The following is a 19,285-nucleotide window of genomic DNA, read 5'->3' on the forward strand; positions in this document are numbered from 1 at the left end:
GGGTTCTTTTTTCTTTGCTTATCAAGTGTACAAGCAGGTAAAAAGAAAAGCGAGAGGATGAATAATCTGTCACAGGTGAGTGTAGTGTCGTGACCGCTGTTATTAAAAAGTCCTGTTTTGTTCTACTTGGAGCTCGACAAAGACACCAAACTGTTAATGACCGATCACATTCTTGTTCTTGGATCGTGATTGTTGTTAATCTGTTGTGGTTGAATTATAGACACATTTTTTTGTCTGGTTCACTGCATCAGAAGATGGTGGATGTGGTAAAACAGACGGTAAACACAAAGACGGTTGCACGTGACGGTCGGTCAGGTTTATCACTGTTACTGTTGAAGAGACGTCAGATTTTGTTCTTTCGAAACTTTCTGTGGATTTTGGAGATTTTAAGCTGTGGACTGTGTTTGTATTTATAAGCAGCTGTAGTGAATCTATATTTTTGTTGTACAACGTTGTAACACACTGGTTTTGTTCTCTGTTCATCATTATGCACTGATAAAATATTACACATTGGTACAGTACACTACATTCTACCATGTCACTTATAGCCACCTGAAGCCCACCTACACAAATCCTTTAGTGTAACACACAGTAGTGTTGTGTTAGATTTTTACCTACAAGGTGGGTTAGATTTCCCTGCTATGTGTATAGTCAGTGTTTTAGATTTAACAAACAAATATGTCTGTATGTTGATCCATCTAAAGCTAATACTTGTGTATATACAGTGTGACTCATTTAAAGGTAAGAAGTTTGACTTTGTTTATTTCTGATGCTGTGTGCAGTCGTGCTGATGTGACGTCACTCTGTAAACAGGGAAGGAGCTCAGATTTGAAAAGAAAACCCCACGTTCACTTCTCAGTTGTGGAGGCATGAAAGACATGATCCCATTTACTCTGTGGAGAAAGAAGGGTTCACTAAGTTGTGTTGAAATAGTAACAGTGACATCTGTAGTAAACAGTACAATGTTCTTTCTAATATCCGTTATTTACATTGTTTATGATAGATGATAGATTTTTACACATCTATATTTTATAAAAAATACAAATCATGATCAAGAATCGTTTATAAGGTTAAAAACTGTAATCTTTCTCTTTAGTTTGGATGTGTTTGGACGTATGTGAACACTCCACCTGTACTCAGGTCCACACCAAACACCTGAACCAGTGTGTGCATAAAATCAGAGGTCTGGAGGTGACAGATTTGTACCTGTACGAGCACAGAGAACAACACACACCAACTGTTTTAGTGTCTCTGTGAAATCCATCATATAACTGAATGTAAAATACGACTAGTATTGTCATGTTATCAACTGGTAGTGTACAGCTGTATAATTCTTAATTTCTGTAATAAAATGCACTGTATCTGCAGTGTTGGTTGTAGAAACTTTGTAGAAACACACAGGTCAGAGTGTAGTGTTTGTAGGCCACTCGATCTCACATGTGTGTGTTATGTACATGACCTAATGGTGTTATAATAAATTGTAGCTGAGAGATTGTGGAGTGCATAAAGACATCCCTGTTCCTGTAAATGTGCTGATGTGGTGTCCTGTCCTCTGATGTGTGTGTGTGACACAAACTGTAAGAGCCATTTTTTTGTTTTTTTGGTAAAATGGTAATATGTGCAATAGGAGCACCAACACCCTTTAGTTGATACTTTTATTTAGAATAGGACTTTTAGTTTGATAGAGCTTGAGAGGGCCTTAAAGTTAAGATGGCTGCCGCTCACCTTTTAGTTTAATCTAGAGAACAAAGGAAAGACGTTGAATAGGGTTGCCACCCGTCCCGTGAAATACGGAATCGTCCCGTATTTTTTACAGGCAAAATGACGCGTCCCGTATCAAATCAATACGGGACGCGATTTGTCCCGTATTTTACATAGGTCCACATTATACAGCATCCCATGCAAATCACCCCACACGCATTGTGTGGAGATGCGTCCTATTCTGCCCCTGATTGGGTAATACTCGTTGCCATCGTTGGTTTGATTGGTTTGTTTTAGGGTTACGGACCGTGAATCACGGCCAATCAGAGTCAGAGGAGGGCGGGATGCCGCCTCGCCGGTTCTTTTGACAGAGTCGGAGTGACAGAAAATCCATATGAAACGATAGCATCTCCAGGTACCCCCCCGCGACGCGAAGATCTTTTGCAAGTTTGCAAGTTATAATTACTAAGTTATTTATCTGTTAATTTAATAATAAGTTAATAAAATATGGTTCACATCTCACAAGTTCCTCCAAAAGCTTATTTTTAGTGTTCTCAGTCACACTTTGTTGTATATTTTTGGCGTATATTTATTATTGTCATAGCTGTGTATTCAATATGACCTCTTAAGTTGTGATAGTGAGAGACTGAGTGCATCTGTTCACACTGATTTCAATAGCAGATATCTTATTATAATGTCCATTGGTATCAATCTTAATATTTTTATGAATACATGTTTTAAGTTATGATATACTACCACTGGCACGCCATCGGTACTGTGGTCATCGTGGCCCCGAGGGGTGTGGCCCCCGCTGTGGCAGGCGTCCCTTATTTTTCTGTATTGAAGGTGGCAACCCTAGCGTTGAGGCATATAGTTCTTTACAAGCCTTTTGGATTTTCGAGATATTATGTTTCTTTTGATCTCTCATTGGATATACTTTGTACCACTTTAATCATCTTGCCTGCTAATCATTTCTAAGCTATTGGAGCATCCTTGTTTATTCATGTTTGCCACCTTGCCTGTCTGCTTGCCTGCCCATCTGCTATCCTACCCGCCTGTCTATCATCCATCCATATTGCCCCTTCGAAGGTACAATTTATAATTTATTTGAATGCTTGTCAAAGGAGCGACTAACGTCAAACACATTTGAAATATGACATAACAAAGGTAAAGAACTTTGCTATTATTCGCACTGGACTTATTTGAAGTGTTTGGAAATCATGGAGTCCCTTGTTGACTGCAATTGAAGCATAATGTTTGAGTGAAAACTTGGAATTGAAGAATTTTGAGAGAGCCAAAGCTTTGAAGTTGATTCACCATTAGAGTGCCCTATTGTTAAATTTTGAATTTGTTATTGAAGTTGAAGTTGTTATTGGAACAGATCACAGATTTCATAGATTTGAAGAATATTTAATCCTTTCTTAATTAAACTTAAAATATAGCTATACAAATATAATGTTCAAGTTCAAGTTCAACTTTATTTGTATAGTTGTCGGAACTTAGAGCCCGTCTCCAAGTCGACACATCGCCGGGTGATTTGTACTTATATACTTTTAATTAATAAAGATTGTTTTAGTTAGACTTAAATGATAAACTATAATTACTACAAGCAAAACACTGAGAAAACTCCTCAGACCTGGATGAGAATGAGCAAACTTCTTTATTGTGGTCAATCAGCCAACAATTCTCTAAGAGAAATTGCCAAGTTAAAAGTAACAAAAGAAATCCCAAAAACCCAAAAAATAGCATCTTCTTGAAGAGCATCGGCATGCAAAGAACAAAAACAAAAACCTCTCGGTCCTGCAACGGTCCTGCAAAGTAACGTTTTTTTTTACACATACCAAATTGGCCCCAAAAATTCTCCTCTATATATACCCTGGCTCTTCTAGGCGCCTCCTCATTGGTTCCCCTCCTCACAGGCCCGTTCCCATATCACCTTATCATAATTACCTCATTTACCGGAATTACCTCATATGTTTTTGTAACGTCCTGTTCCCTACAATCCCCTTGTTTTCCATCACCTTTTGCCCATATGCCCATTTATGGATTTTCCTCCCCTTAGTTCCCCGGGGCCCAGGTCTGGGAGCCCAGGCCTGCGACCCTGGGTCTTCTTCGTTCTACATAACAATTATGAGTCATGGTCTGGGGACCAAGGTCGTCTTCATTCTAAACAACAATTTTGTTATTGTTATTAAAAATATGCTCAAAAGAGCTTTACTGGTCAATGTTACATTTGCCTCTCGGTTTTTTTCATGCCAGATGTCCTGAGGATTAATATATATTAATAGATTAATAGATTAATGCGCTTTGTGCAAAGCGCAGAGGAAAACTTGAGGTGTGTACACGGAGAATGAATGAACTAAAGGAATTAATGAAGAGTGGAGATATTAAAACTATTAACACAGGCCTTGAACAGTTAAATGTAGCATTAAATGATTTTAGGTGAAGATGAAAGGAAAAGTGACAATAATGAGTGGTACGAACCAAAGATGCAAACGTTTGAAATATTTCTAAAGGAGGTAGACATATAGAAAGGTGATCAAAGTGAATCACAGCCAGTGATTTTCCCTTTGGACAGCATATCTAATGTGTCGGCCAGTAGAATAGGACCTCCACGTTCTGCTAGCCATGCTTCCAAAACTTCATCAGTGTCTTCTGCTCGTCTAAAGGCTGAAGCTCACATCAACAGAATCTTCAGATTCAGCAGGAGATGGCATGAATGCATATCTGGAAAGCCAGTATGAAAGAGTTAAGGGAGGTCTTCAGTCAGAACCATCACCTGTAGAATATGCTCAAATTTCTGGCATTCCCAAAACACCACTGCAAAGAGCCTTAACACAAGACACACGGCCACAGAGGACTGAGTGGCGAGTTCAAACGATGCAGCTGACACGAAACATTCAAGATGCCAAAGGCACTTCCCTACCCCTTGCACCTTCAACCTCAGGCAACATTAGCATGAGTGATATTGCTGATCTTATTGTGCAGCAGCAAAGGGTGAATTCACTGCCAACTAGAGATCTGCGTGTTTTCAATGGAGAACCTCTCGGTTTTAGACCATTCATGCAAGCATTTGAACACCGCATTGAAAATTACACACTCTTTCTTCGTGGCTGTTGTAATTTAATGCATACTTTGAGGTACATGGATGAATTAAATTTGCCATAAAATATGAGGCTTCTTATCTCCAAGGTACCATACAAGATTAGAGAAAAATGGAGAACACACGCTTATGATATTAAAGATAAATCAGGAGCAAAGGCATCATTTGGAGATCTTGTTCACTTCCTGGAAAGACAGGCCAGGATTCTACAAGACCCCATTTTTGGAAACCTTCAAGACGCCTCAGCATACAAAGGACCATCAAAGTCCATTACTAAATCCATTTTGAGTTTAAAGCATAAGAGCAAAGAGACCAGATAATGAGCATGGGATTGTGTCATGTCAAGAATTGCTCAAAAGGTCTCATAATGGAAGGGTTGATCTTTTGAAGACTAAAGGTTTGGTTGTCTGGTTAAAGGGTACATGAGTCGAAACTCAAAAAATAGGCAAACATGTTCAGTGTGCTCTAAAACCCATCCAACTATTTTGCACGTATTCCAGAATGTAATGAAAGTTCAGAATTCTTCAGATGATTCAGGCAGGGATCCTGGAAAAACAGTGAGCAATGGGCTGGTTTCACTGAAAGCAGAGGCATTTGACCATAATAATGTCCCAATTGTCAATTGTCCCAGTTCAAGTCAAACTGAATAACTCAAACCACATAGTTCAGACATATGCTTTCCTAGACCCTGGGAGCTCTGCAACTTTTTGCACAGAACAGCTTGGAAGAAGATTGAATGCAGTGGGCAAGCAACAACAAATACTTTGCGCACAATGGGACAAAAGAAGTACGTTAACACCCTGGTCATCAAGGGCCTAGAAGTTTGTGCTTTAGAAGGAAATTATTTCATAGAATTACCAGAAACTTACTCAGCAGGAAATTCCAGTTAGTAGGGAACACATCCCTAGACAAGAAGATCTGCAAAAATAGCCTTATCTTCAGGATGTTCAAATACCCAACATTGATGCGGAAGTTGACCTTCTCATAGGAATAAATGCTCCCAAGTTTATGGAACCTTGGAGAATTATCAATAGCCAGGGTAATGGACCCTTTGCTATAAAGACACTGCTAGGTTGGGTGGTAAATGGATTTCTTCATAGTGAGGATGCATATATTAATAAGCAAGGTCAAAGGCATGTTTATGCACATCGTATTCACGTCAACAAACTGAGTGAGCTTCTGATTCAGCAATACAACCATGATTTCCCATAGAAGAGGTTTGATGAGAATAAACAAATGTCAGTGGAAGACTGCAAATTTATGCAGATTATGGATCGCTCTGCTGAAATTATTAATGGACATTATCAACTGCCTTTACCATTCAAGAAGGATAATCTTACAATGCCAAACAACCGTCACCTGGCAGAACAAAGGACATTGGCACTAAAGAGAAAGTTTCAGAAGAACAGTGGCTATCACAAGGAATACAGGGCCTTTATGGAAACAGTGATATCCAGTGGACATGCTGAACTTGTACCCCAAAACCAGCTGACTCAAGAAAATGGAAAGGTGTGGTACATACTCCTTCATGGTTCGTTTCACCCTAAGAAAGGTAGCTTGCGCGTGGTATTTGACTGTTCTGCAGCATATCAGGGGACCTCACTGAATATTGAGCTCATTCAAGGTCTGAACCTTACAAACACTCTAGTTGGAGTTTTAGTCCGCTTTCGCCAAGGCAAAATTGCCATCATGGCTGATGTGGAAAAAATTTACCATCAGGTGAAAGTCTCACCTCAACATGTGAACTTCCTACATTTCCTTTGGTGGCCAAATGGGGACATCACTCAGCCACTGAAAGAATACAGGATGGTTGTACATCTTTTCGGTGCAACGGCATCAGCCAGTTCAGCAAGTTATGCATTAAGGAGTACAGCTGAGGATAACAAAGGGTGCTTTTCAGCTGAAACGACAAGAACAGTTAAGAATAACTTTTATGTAGACGACTTGCTAAAGGCTGTTGATTCAGAGAATCATGCCATCAAACTCTGTAAGGAATTGAAGTTACTCTGTGCAACTGGAGGGTTCAAATTAACCAAATGGATTAGTAATAACAAAGCTGTCTTAGCCTCCATTGCAGAGTCTGAAAGGGCAAAGGATGTACAAAATCTTAATCTTGACATTGAGGATCTGCCCATTGAAAGAGCGCTGGGTGTGCAATGATGTATCAAGGAAGATGCCTTCACATTCCAGGTAATCATCAGAGTGTCCAACCAGCAGACATGGTATTCTCTCTGTGCTCAGCTCCATATATGATCCAATTGGATTTCTTGCACCCATCACCTTTCCAGCACAGTGCATTCTACAGGGGTTATGCTAGCAGAACATAGGATGGGATGAAGAGTTATCAGAGGTCCATGTCTAAACCTGGAAGCGATGGTGGCAAGAGCTTCCTAGAGTGAGGGAGTTCAAAGTTAGTCGTTGTTTTGTCCCAGACAATTTTGTAACTGTCAAAACGGCCCAGATGCACCACTTCTGTGATGCGAGTGACATTGGGTATGGCACGGTCACTTACCTTAAGCTGACAAGCAACAGCGACAAGATTCATGTTGCCTTTTTGATGGGAAAGACACGGGTTGCCCCATTGAAACTGACGACCACACCATGAATGAAGCTTACTGCTGCAGTACTGGCAGTACGTATAGACAAAATGCTATCTGAGGAAATGCATATGGAAATGGAAAGGTTTCTGTTTCGGACAGATAGCATGACTGTTTTGAGGTATATATGGAATGAAAACAGAAGATTTCAAACCTTTGTTGTCAACCGTCTGTCATCAGAGGTGCATCGGAGGTGTCTCAGTGGAAATACATAGGAAACAAACTAAATCCTGCTGACTGTGCTTCACGGGGACTCCACATTGATACATTTCTGAAAGGTCAGTCCTGGATCAGTGGTCCGGATTTCTTAAAGAAATCGCCTGATTGTTGGCCAGACCCCCCATCTGAGCTTGTTCTCTCCCCAGATGATCCTGAATTAAGAAAGGTTATCACACTAAATGTGGCTTTAAAGGACAGCTGTGACCCCACTACTTACCTGATGAATTACTTCTTAACGTGGACAAAGCTTAAGAAAGCAGTGGCATGGTTTCTCTGTTTAAAGTCTATCCTGTTGGAACTGGCTAAAAAACTCAAGATAGGAATGGATCAAAGCAGACACACAATGGTCACAAGAAAAGGAAAACAAGCGAAAACTGGTTCATATGTGCTATCAGTCAGTGACATGGAGGATGCGGAGATGGCTATTGTGCAGTTTTGCCAGATGCATGGATTTTCACAAGAAATAACTAGCATACAGAAAGGCATGCAATGTGTAAGCAGAAACAGCTTAATCTACAGGCTAGACCCTTTCCTTGACGCCGGCATATTGAGGGTTGTTGGCCGTTTAAGCCATCAACCAAACTCATGGGTTTCCAAACTCATACTTTGCCACATCCATCAAGAAGTTGGACACAGTGGAAGGAATTTTATGCTCTCCAAGCTTAGACAAAGGTACTGGATTCCCTGTGCCAATTCTCTTGCCAGAAAGATAATTAATGAGTGCACTACATGCAGAAAGGTCAATTTAAAGGTTGGCGAACAGAAAATGGCAAATCTTCCTATTGACAGGCTGACCCCTGATCTACCACCCTTTACTTATGTAGGGGTTGATTATTTTGGACCACTGGAAATAAAGCGAGGGTGTAACATTGTTAAACGCAATGGAGTGATTTTCACATGTCTTGCCAGCCGTGCAATACATCTAGAAGTTGCACAATCACTTGATACTGACTCCTGCATACACGCATTCAGACATTTCATTGCTAGAAGAGGGCAAGTGTCTGAGTTTCGGTCTGAAAATGGAACAAACCTCGTCTCAACTGAAAAGGAACTGAAAGAAGCCCTGAAATCTTGGAACTTGCAGCAGATAGAACAAAGTCTATTTCAAAAGGGAGTGAAATGGACCTTCAATCCTCCTTATGGTGCTCATTATGGAGGGATATGGGAGAGGCTCATTCGTATGGTCAAGAAAATATTACTGTCGGTATCCAGTGTAGCATCTGGTACAAGTCATTTAGATTTCATATCCTAGGCACCCTAAACTTCGGCATCTACTTCTCAACCAACCAATGAGCAACCCAGTTTTACAGTTTTATTGAGGGCCATTTTCCACAGTGTCACACACACCTGGCTCCAGGAGGTCTGGGATCCTACACAAAGACCAAATAAGACCACGCTGTTTCTCTGATTGAACTCATAGGGACCTCAACCAGACACACACACACACGCACGCACACACACACACACACACACACACACACACACACTCCCCTGCAAACGCATATACACACACACACACAACACAATGGGACATTCCTTTTACTAATAAAACAAGTAGATAAGATACTCTAAGATTCTTACTCTCATAACCCTATGTAATGTAATGTAATTGTAATGTGCTTCTTCTGTTAAGGCTTGCCTGACTTAAAATTACTTGCTCCTTACTTTCCTGAAAAGGGTGTATTTTATTTAGGTATCAGAACACAACACTGGATTAACATCAGTTATACTTTGATTACCGATCATGGTATGTTAATGTATACCTGTTCTAAGGCTGTATGTCCTTTTAAGGTCCGATGTCAGGATGTATACAAAATTATGTTTTCCCTTCCCTAATGCAAATGCATTTTGTTTTGGTGTTTCATTTTTGTTTCTTTCTCCTTTATCAGAACACAATATCGCAATAACATTAGTTACACTTTGATTACTGATCTGTGTATATAATGTACCGATGCCTTATACCGTCATTCCCCTTCATGTTTAGTATCCAAATGACCACAAAATTATCAGTTACTCATTTTTCAATCAATGGTGTATTTCATCTGAGCACGAAAGGCGCTATACCATCTTAATACACCTTGGATAAAAACTTTAAAGTCATCTAAAAATTTGATAGCTAAACCACACCCACAGACACCTGAAACAAAGAGAGTTTTCCCTCCGAAATCCGGGTCGTAGTATTGGCCATCTCCCCAAAGATGGGTGGAGTTCAGGACCTTTAAATTGTCACAAACACCACCAATCCATGGTCAGACTTTCGGAACAGCTTGGAGACGAGTCTATCTTCCTTCAAGGAACGTCCAGCAAGCTTCACTTCCAATAACAACAACTGCTCTGATCTTGGAGAACTTGGAAGAACATCTGACCCCACCCTAACTGACTCGTCAGAGATTTCTCTGTTGCATCCGGACTCTTGTGCAGCAAGCCAATACAAGTAACCGTTCCCTTTACCAATCAATTTAGATGCGTATTTCAAGTAGGAATCTCGCATCGAATCGTAAGGTAAATTTAAGTTTCTGTGACGATTTCCCAGTCAGGGTGTGATTAATTTTGTAGTCTAAGCTTGCCATTCCTTTCCTTCCTTTCTAATTTGTTCCTTTCCAGTCTCTTCCTCCCTTTCCCCACTTTCAATTCCTTTTGTGTGTTTTATTTTCATCTTTGTTTTCTCTATTTCTTTTGTTGTTCGTGTAGTTAGTTTTATGTTGTGTTTGTCTCTTCCATTAAACGCCATATTTTTGTTCCACAAGTGATTGTCTCTGAGTATCGCTCACAAACGTAAGGTACCTGCAACATCTGGTCTGAACTACATGCTCTATTAAGTTAATTTGATTGAAATTACGGTATAAAGAAAAAGGGAAGATAGTGCCCTCATAGAATTAATAAAGGTTATACGGCCTGTTCACCAGACGAACAGACCAAATAAGTGTAATTCCATTACCGTCAATTTCAGCTTAGGTTAAAATATTTAGGAGTCACTATAACACGTTATAATTACTTATAAATATTTACCTTGCTTTGCGAGCCAAACTCGCTACACCAGCCATCAACGTTTGGATGATGAAGGCCTTCAAACAGTGATGTGCGAAATTGAGGCCATTCTTAATAGCCGTCCACTTACAACAATCTCTGACAATCCAAATGATTTAGAGCCACTAACACCTAATCATCGTTTACAGCTTAAGTTTCAGCCTGTGTTACCTCCAGGGTTGTTTGTAAAGGAAGATTCGTATGTCAGACACTGCTGGAGGCAAGTGCAGTACATTGCCGATCTGTTCTGGAAGCGCTGGGTCAAAGAATATCTACCTCTTCTACAGACGCGGCAAAAGTGGACCCGTGTCAGACGCAACTTCCAACAACGAGACATTGTACTGGTAGCAGATGTCACTGCACCACGAGGATCATGGATGTTAGCCCGAGTCACTGAAGCCCTCCCTGATTCTCAAGGCTTGGTTCGCAGTGTGTGACTTCAAACCCAAACAAGCCAACTTCAGTCACCCGTCATCTCCTTGCTGGTAGAATGCCAGCAACCTAAAGGTGACTAGGCCAATGTGGACTTGGGCACATGCATACACACACAGATGCATACACTGATTATTTCCATACAATAAATTGTAATTTGTAAATAGATCATGGCTCTTTAGAGAATTGCATTTGATTTGATTAATAGATGGCTTCCTGCGGTAGCTATAAAGGGCAGGATATGTAAGAGCCTTTTTTTGTTTTTTGGTAAAATGGTAATATGTGCTATAGGAGCACCCACACCCTTTAGTTGATACCTTTATTTTGAATAGGACTTTTAGTTTGATAGAGCTTGAGAGGGCCTTAAAGTTAAGATGGCTGCCGCTCACCTTTTAGTTTAATCTAGAGAACAAAGGAAAGACGTTGAGGCATATAGTTCTTTACAAGCCTTTTGGATTTTGGAGATATTTTGTTTCTTTTGATCTCTCATTGGATATAATTTGTACCACTTTAATCATCTTGCCTGCTAATCATTTCTAAGCTATTGGAGCATCCTTGTTTATTCATGTTTGCCACCTTGCCTGTCTGCTTGCCTGCCTATCTGCTATCCTACCCACCTGTCTATCAAGGAGTTGCACCTCCTGTTGAAGGCACGCAATACTGCCTTCAGATCAGGTGACGCACAGGCATACAGCACATCCAGAGCTAACCTGAAGAGGGCCAAGCACTGCTACAAGCGGAAGATAGAGGAGCATTTTTCCAACTCTGACCCTCGATGCATGTGGCAAGGCATTCAGGTCATCAGTGATTACAAATCCCCCCCACTCCACCCCCGCTGCCACTGATGTCCTCTTCTTGAACGAGCCTAATGACTTTTATGCTCACTTTGAGAGACACAACAGAGAAACTGCCACCAAGCTCAAACCCTCGGCTGACCACCCTCCAATCACACTCTCCTCCACAGATGTCTGCAACGCACTGAGCCGGATCAATATACACAAAGCCGCCGGACGACAATACGACAACATCCCTGGACGTGTACTCAGGGCATGTGCTGTGCAGCTTGCTGGGGTCTTCACAGACATTTTCAACCTGTCTCTTGCCCAAGCAGCTGTTCCTACTTGCTTTAAATGCACTTCCACTGTGCCAGTGCCAAAACACTCCAACCCAACGTGCCCGAACGACTACCGCCCTGTAGCACTGACACCCATTGTCATGAAGTTCTTTGAGCGGCTGGTCCTGGCACACCTGAAGGACTCTCACCAGTTTGCCTACCGCAGCAATAGGAGCACAGAAGATGCAGTTTCCATGGTACTGCACGCTGTGCTCACCCACTTGGACAATAAGAATACCTATGCACGTACGCTGTTTGTTGACTTCAGCTCAGCATTTAACACCATCATTCCATCCAAGTTAATAGCCAAACTAGTAGATCTGGGCATTAACACTACAACGTGCAACTGTATCATGGACTTCCTGACCAACAGACCCCAGCAGGTTCGATCGGGCTCTATCTGCTCCAACACCATCACACTCAACACTGGTGTACCACAGGGCTGTGTGCTGAGCCCCTTCCTCTACTCCCTCTTCACCTCTGACTGCAGGCCTGTGAATGGATCTAACTCCATCATCAAGTTTGCAGATGACACCACAGTGATCGGTCTCATCACCAACAATGATGAGACTGCCTACAGGGAGGAGATCCAGCACCTAGCCACATGGTGCAATAACAATAACTTGCTCCTTAACACCTCCAAAACAAAGGAGCTCATTGTGGACTTCAGGAAAGAGTCAGGAGGCACACATAACAACATCCACATCAATGGGATGGCTGTTGAGTGCGTTTCCAGTTTCAAGTTCCTGGGGATCCACATCTCGGCGGACCTGTCCTGGACTACCAACACCTCCAGCCTGGTCAAGAAGGCTCACCAGCGCCTCTTTTTCCTGAGGACACTAAAGAAAAATCAGCTTTCCTCGGATATCCTGCTGAACTTCTACCGCTGTGCAATAGAAAGCATCCTAACCAGCTGTGTCACAGTCTGGTATGGGAGCTGCTCTGTTGCAGAGCGCAGGGCATTGCAGCGGGTGGTGAAAACCGCCCAGCGCATCACAGGGACTCCACTTCCTGCCATGGAGGACATCCACAAGAAACGCTGTCTGCGTCAAGCTCGCAGCATTCTTAAGGACTCCTCTCACCCCGCCCATAGACTGTTTTCACTTCTGCCCTCTGGCAGGCGTTTCAGGTGCCTCCGGACCAGGACCAGCCGACTAAAGAACAGCTTTTTTCCTAGAGCTGTCTCTTTACTGAACTCTGCCACTCGCTGATCCTACTGTCCTTCATTCTACTGCCTCCCCCCCCTCGAAACACACACACACCTCACACTAAGCTATTGCGCTAATGGACTGTCTAAACTAAAACTTCTGATCACTTGTACATTTGCTCAATCACACCCCATAATTCGTTATTGCACTAATGGACTGTTACATAAAATTTATGCTCATTTGCACACTTGCTCTCCTTTTTTGCATTGCTGCTCACCATTGCTTACCATTGTATATACACACCTAATTTCTGTTCATAATAACAGCAATATATCATGTTCATATCCTCCTGTATATTTCGGTTTATCGTAATAATATATTTTCTTTATAGCACATACCCTCTGTAAATTTTAGTTTATAGTAATAGACATCTGTATAATTATGTTCAAAACACATACAGTATATTCATCTATATATTATATTCACAGTATATATATATATATATATATATATATATATATATATATATATATATATATATATATATATATATTCATCTGTACATTATATTCATAGTACATACATATATTCATCTGTACATTATATTTATAGTACATACCTGTATATATTCATTTGCATATTATTTTCATAGAACATACTGTACATATCTGTATATTACTGTTTATAGTATTAACCATATATTTTGTTACAGCACATATCTTATGTAGTTCTGTATATTTGTTCATAGTATGCACACAACTGTAAATCACTCCATATTACTACTTACTTAACTTATTTAAATCTTGTACAAACTGTATATCCTGCACTTGCTACTATTGCGCTCTGGTTAGACCTAAACTGCATTTCGTTGCCTTGTACTTGTACATGTGTAATGACAATAAAGTTGAATCTAATCTAATCTAATCATCCATCCATATCGCCCCTTCAAAGGTACAATTTATTTATTTGAATGCTTGTCAAAGGAGCGACTAATGTCAAACACATTTGAAATATGACATAACACAAACACACTGACATTTCTGTTACATCTTAGCTGGATTATGGCTGTGTTTGTGTGTTTGAAATCAGTGTTCTGATATTTCATCATTTCTCTTCCAGGCTGCGTCGGTGTAGAGTTGTAGAGTTGCTGTAGAGTTCTGTCCTCAGTTCTCAGCTCAAACTCTCCAGTCTGAGAGAACCGGACATGAGTCACAATAAACTGCAGGATTCAGGAGTGAAGCTGCTGAACACACACAAGCACACACACAAGCATACTCACACACACACACACACAGACACACTCACACCACACTCACACACACACAGTGTTTAAGCTGCTTTGTAAATGTATTTAGTGAAGGTGACTGATGGAAAAACACTGTGAGATCCACATCCTGGGAGCAGCGACAAAACCCTGAGCAAATGCTGTACAAATGCTGTTTAGTGACACTAAAACTCTATAAAAGGTAAATGGGAGTTATTGTGACTTATTAATGTAACAGCAGCTGAAGACCAAAATGTGGAAACAGTTTACAGGAAAGGTGAATTAGGTGTGAATGTGGTGAAGGGAAAGGAAACGGTTGGAAGGAGAGAAAAAGAGATCTACACTGTACCCAGGTTTTAATGAAGAAAAGATAAGGCAAACAATCCAAAAACAGTAAGCAAAGGTAGGGTCAAAAAACAGGCAGAGTCTGAAATAACCGTAACAAACAGTCCATGAGGAGAACAAATCACATCCACAAATCTGAAGAAGCAATAATCCAAAGAGCAAAAACAGGGTCAATAATGATAAATATCAACATCAGAAACAAAGCTAATTCACACCAAATAGAAAAACACTTATTTATTTTATCTGTGTATTGAGGGTATTATGTGATGTGTCTCTGTGTGTGAAGGTTATTAAAAAACAACACCAACAGTTTTACTGTCTCTATGAAAATACTGAAAGATCTACATCACTTCTCACATCAGAACAAAGTACATTTATTTCCACAGTGTGTAGATCAGTGTACATTACACACACATTTAATAACATACTAATACTCTAGTCATACTAAAGTGTTGTACAGCATTTAAATAAAGATGTCATGATAAACAGAAGTAATTAATAAACCAGCTTTTATCCACCAGAAACATCACACTGGTCTCTAAATAGCTCTAACAGTGTGCTCGAAATCTTCTGTCAGCTCAGGTGTTTCCCAAAAAAGAGAATTCCATGTGTAAACACACATACATACACACACACACACACACACACACACACACACACACACACACACACACACACAATAGTACTCCTGTTTTACAGTGAGGACAATACATTAATTTCTCTGGTGTTATCTGTCCTCATGGAGCTGCTACCATTTTATAGACCTGTTTCTGTTATTCAATGGTAGCAAAAATAGTCCTGAAAATGTTTGTAACACAAAGTAAAAGTTTGTACAATGTACACAGATCTACAAACTGAACACACTGTAATGAAGCAGTAAAGGACAGTGTGTAAATGTGTAAATGTTCTCCAGCAGAACTTTCCCCAGAGCTGCTGAACACACTGTATGAAAATCTCTCTGCTAGAAATAAAGAGACGTGTTTGTTCAGTGTGACCTCCCTGTTATTATCTTCTTTCAGAAAGTTAAATACATTTCAGTCTCATATGAGCTGAGACACATGGATTTGTCCAAAGCAGTCCAAGTTTATACACAGATGTTCAATTTATATTTTTATCCTGATATTAGAACCTTGTGTTCAGGTAGACACTTTATGTCTCACTGATGGAAACACCTCAATTCACTATCAGAGAAATAAATCAAACACTTCATCATTTCTCTTCCAGTCTGTGTGGGTGTAATCTGACAGAGGAAAGCTGTAGATTTCTGTCCTCAGTTCTCAGCTCAAGCTCCTCCAGTCTGAGAGAACTGAAACTGAGACACAATAAACTGCTGCAGGATTCAGGAGTGAAGCTGCTCTCTGATGGACTGAAGAATCCACACTGTACACTGGAGAAACTGTGGTACACTCACGCACACACACTCTCACACACACAAACACGCACATACACACTCACACACACTCACACACACACACACACACACACACACACACACACACACAGAGTTTTAATAAACACTACAACATTGAGTTCTCCTCTGTGGTAACTGTAATTGTAGTGATCTGATATATTGTTATTGTTGTGTGTGTGAGATGGAGTGTAAATGTACTGTATATAATATTTTGTGTAGTTCATGTTTTCAGTACTAAAACCGAGTGTGTTAAGTGTGAGAAGGTTTTCTTGTAGGATGTGTTACTGAAATATTACAGATGAAGGTTGTGCTGCTCTGGCTTCAGCTCTGAGGTCAAACTCCTCATCACACCTGAGAGAACTGGATTTGCACTGTAATAATCCAGGAGAATCAGGCATGAATCTGCTCTCTGATCTACTGAAGGATCCACACTGTAAACTGGAGACAGTAATGTGAGTTACTGACTTACTGTCTCTTTACTGTATGATATTGAGTAATATTCACTGTGTGCTGTAAAATGTCACATCTAATGTGTGTATTTATGCTTCTGTTGTTCATAAGCAATTTGTTTAAATTTGTCTGTAATTCTGTCCTGTTGTGTTTTTCAGCATTAAGTATAATACACTCACCAGGTCTGGTGTAGGACAGGAGTCTCTCCTCAGACCTTTTTTCCAGGATAAATCAGTTATGGTAGTGAAGCATTAGAACACGTCCCACATTCCCAGCAGTTTGGGAGCTGAATCATTCATATTCAGATGTAGAAGGTCCATAACAATAACTATGACTGATCACATCCTTTTATCCTCTCAGCTACAACTAAGCTGGGGAAGAATAATCTGTTTTGTGTAGGGAAGAAGGGAAAAATAAGGAAAAGGTGAGAAAAGAGAGGAAAAGAAAATGTTCTTTAAAAAGAAAATTTTTTAAATGTGTTTTTTATGCAAACTCCATCAAAAATTCAAGTTCCCCAGCCCACAAGGCTGACTCAGTTTGAATCCTATCACAGCTAAGAATTAAATATTTAATTCAGATTTGAAATAACTGTTAGTCTATATTAGGGTTGCAAAGGGGCAGAAATTTCCGGTAAATTTCCGGAAACTTTCCACGGGAACTTAATCTGGGGGATTTTGGAAATATTCCAAATTGGAAACTTTATGGGATTTTATGGGAATTTACAGGATGTATTTACAAACATAAATAAACATGTTGTTTGGTCATAAGCAGACATGCATGCAAGGTAATACAAATTTTAAAAATGATGTCTTGACTGATTTAATTGTAAGTAGAACTTTAATTGATTCTTTCATTGAGTAACACAAAAGCATAATAAATATTAAGCTTGTAATAAACATAATAAAATTAATAATTTTAATAAACATATTTTCCTATGATTGCTGTAAAATGAAAGCATCCCCCACACCTTGCCCTTCTAAAGAAGTGCCAATCAAAATTTAAAATGAAATATTTTTTCTCAAGCTTATTACTGTAGGTCTCTGCTTCTGTGGTAGTCAAGGCCTGGAAAATGGAGGGGAATCCCCCCTTAAGTGTAATATGGAGGATTATTTTTTTACTTCACGGGGGGGTGAGTGTGTGGGGGAGGGTCATCAAATTATCTGTGCATGTGGAAACACTCCTAATTTCATCTCAATGAGCTTCATCTCACTACTTTGGGCTTCATCTCATCACTCTGAGCTTCATCTCACTACTCTGGGCTTCATCTCACCACTCTGGGCTTCATCTCACCACTCTGGGCTTCATCTCACTACTCTGGGCTTCATCTCACCACTCTGGGCTTCATCTCACTACTCTGGGCTTCATCTCACTACTCTGGGCTTCATCTCATCACTCTGAGCTTCATCTCACTACTCTGGGCTTCATCTCACCACTCTGGGCTTCATCTCACTACTCTCTGGCCTCATCTCACCACTCTGGGCTTCATCTCACCACTCTGGGCTTCATCTCTCCACTCTCTGGCCTCATCTCACCACTCTGGGCTTCATCTCACCACAAGTCATTCATTATATTCATTCATAACGTTTCCATAAACATGTCAAATTTCATCAATCAAGTAAAGTGGTATGATTCATTCTTTTTTATTATATCTTCAGATCTAATGCACAATTAATTCCTAATTTGGAAATGTTTATCTAATTAAAGATCCAGATTCATTACAGGAACACATGCATGTTACTATATTTATATATCACTATGTATATATTAATTACACTGTAACAGTCATAGCTGCTGTAATTATACTTTAGATTTATACTCTAATAATAATAATAATAATAATAATAATAATAATAATAATAATAATAATAATAATAATAAAAATAGCTGCAAGCAGCGATACCAGGGTCAAGCTGATCAGATGCGCTCAGAACATGTCTGTTAGGACTCAGCCCGGACTTTGGCCACGTGCATCTGTTTACGTTCTTTGTCATATGTCTGCCCTGCCCTTGTCTGCTCCTCCCTGTCTACACACCTGTTGCCTGATTACCCTGTGTGTTTAACTGTGCCGCATTGCCTTGTGCAGCGCGGAATCTACTGTTGTCTTGTCCTGTCTTTAGTCCGTGTGTTGTTTAGTGTTTCATTTGTTATTAAAACCCCGTTTGTTTTGCTATCCTGCATTTGGGTCCATTTCTGTCCCGCGTCATGACAATGTCGCTGATGAACCATACCAAGTTTCATAGCAATATGGCATTGCATTCGTAAAATACTGAACTTAACGTGAAAAGTCAAAATGGCCAACACACAAAATGGCCATCTGAAAACTGTTTGGTATCGTTTGACTCAGCATGCCTCAAGGAGTCTAACAACACTTCATGATTTTAGACTCAAGTTTGCAGTAGTTATAAGTGAAAATAGCTGTTTTTAAAATCTTGTGGCCACTAGGTGGTGCTGTCACGAAATGTTGCATGCACCCC

The sequence above is a fragment of the Tachysurus vachellii genome, chromosome 3 (genome assembly GCF_030014155.1).
Source record: "Tachysurus vachellii isolate PV-2020 chromosome 3, HZAU_Pvac_v1, whole genome shotgun sequence".
Taxonomy (NCBI): domain Eukaryota; kingdom Metazoa; phylum Chordata; class Actinopteri; order Siluriformes; family Bagridae; genus Tachysurus; species Tachysurus vachellii.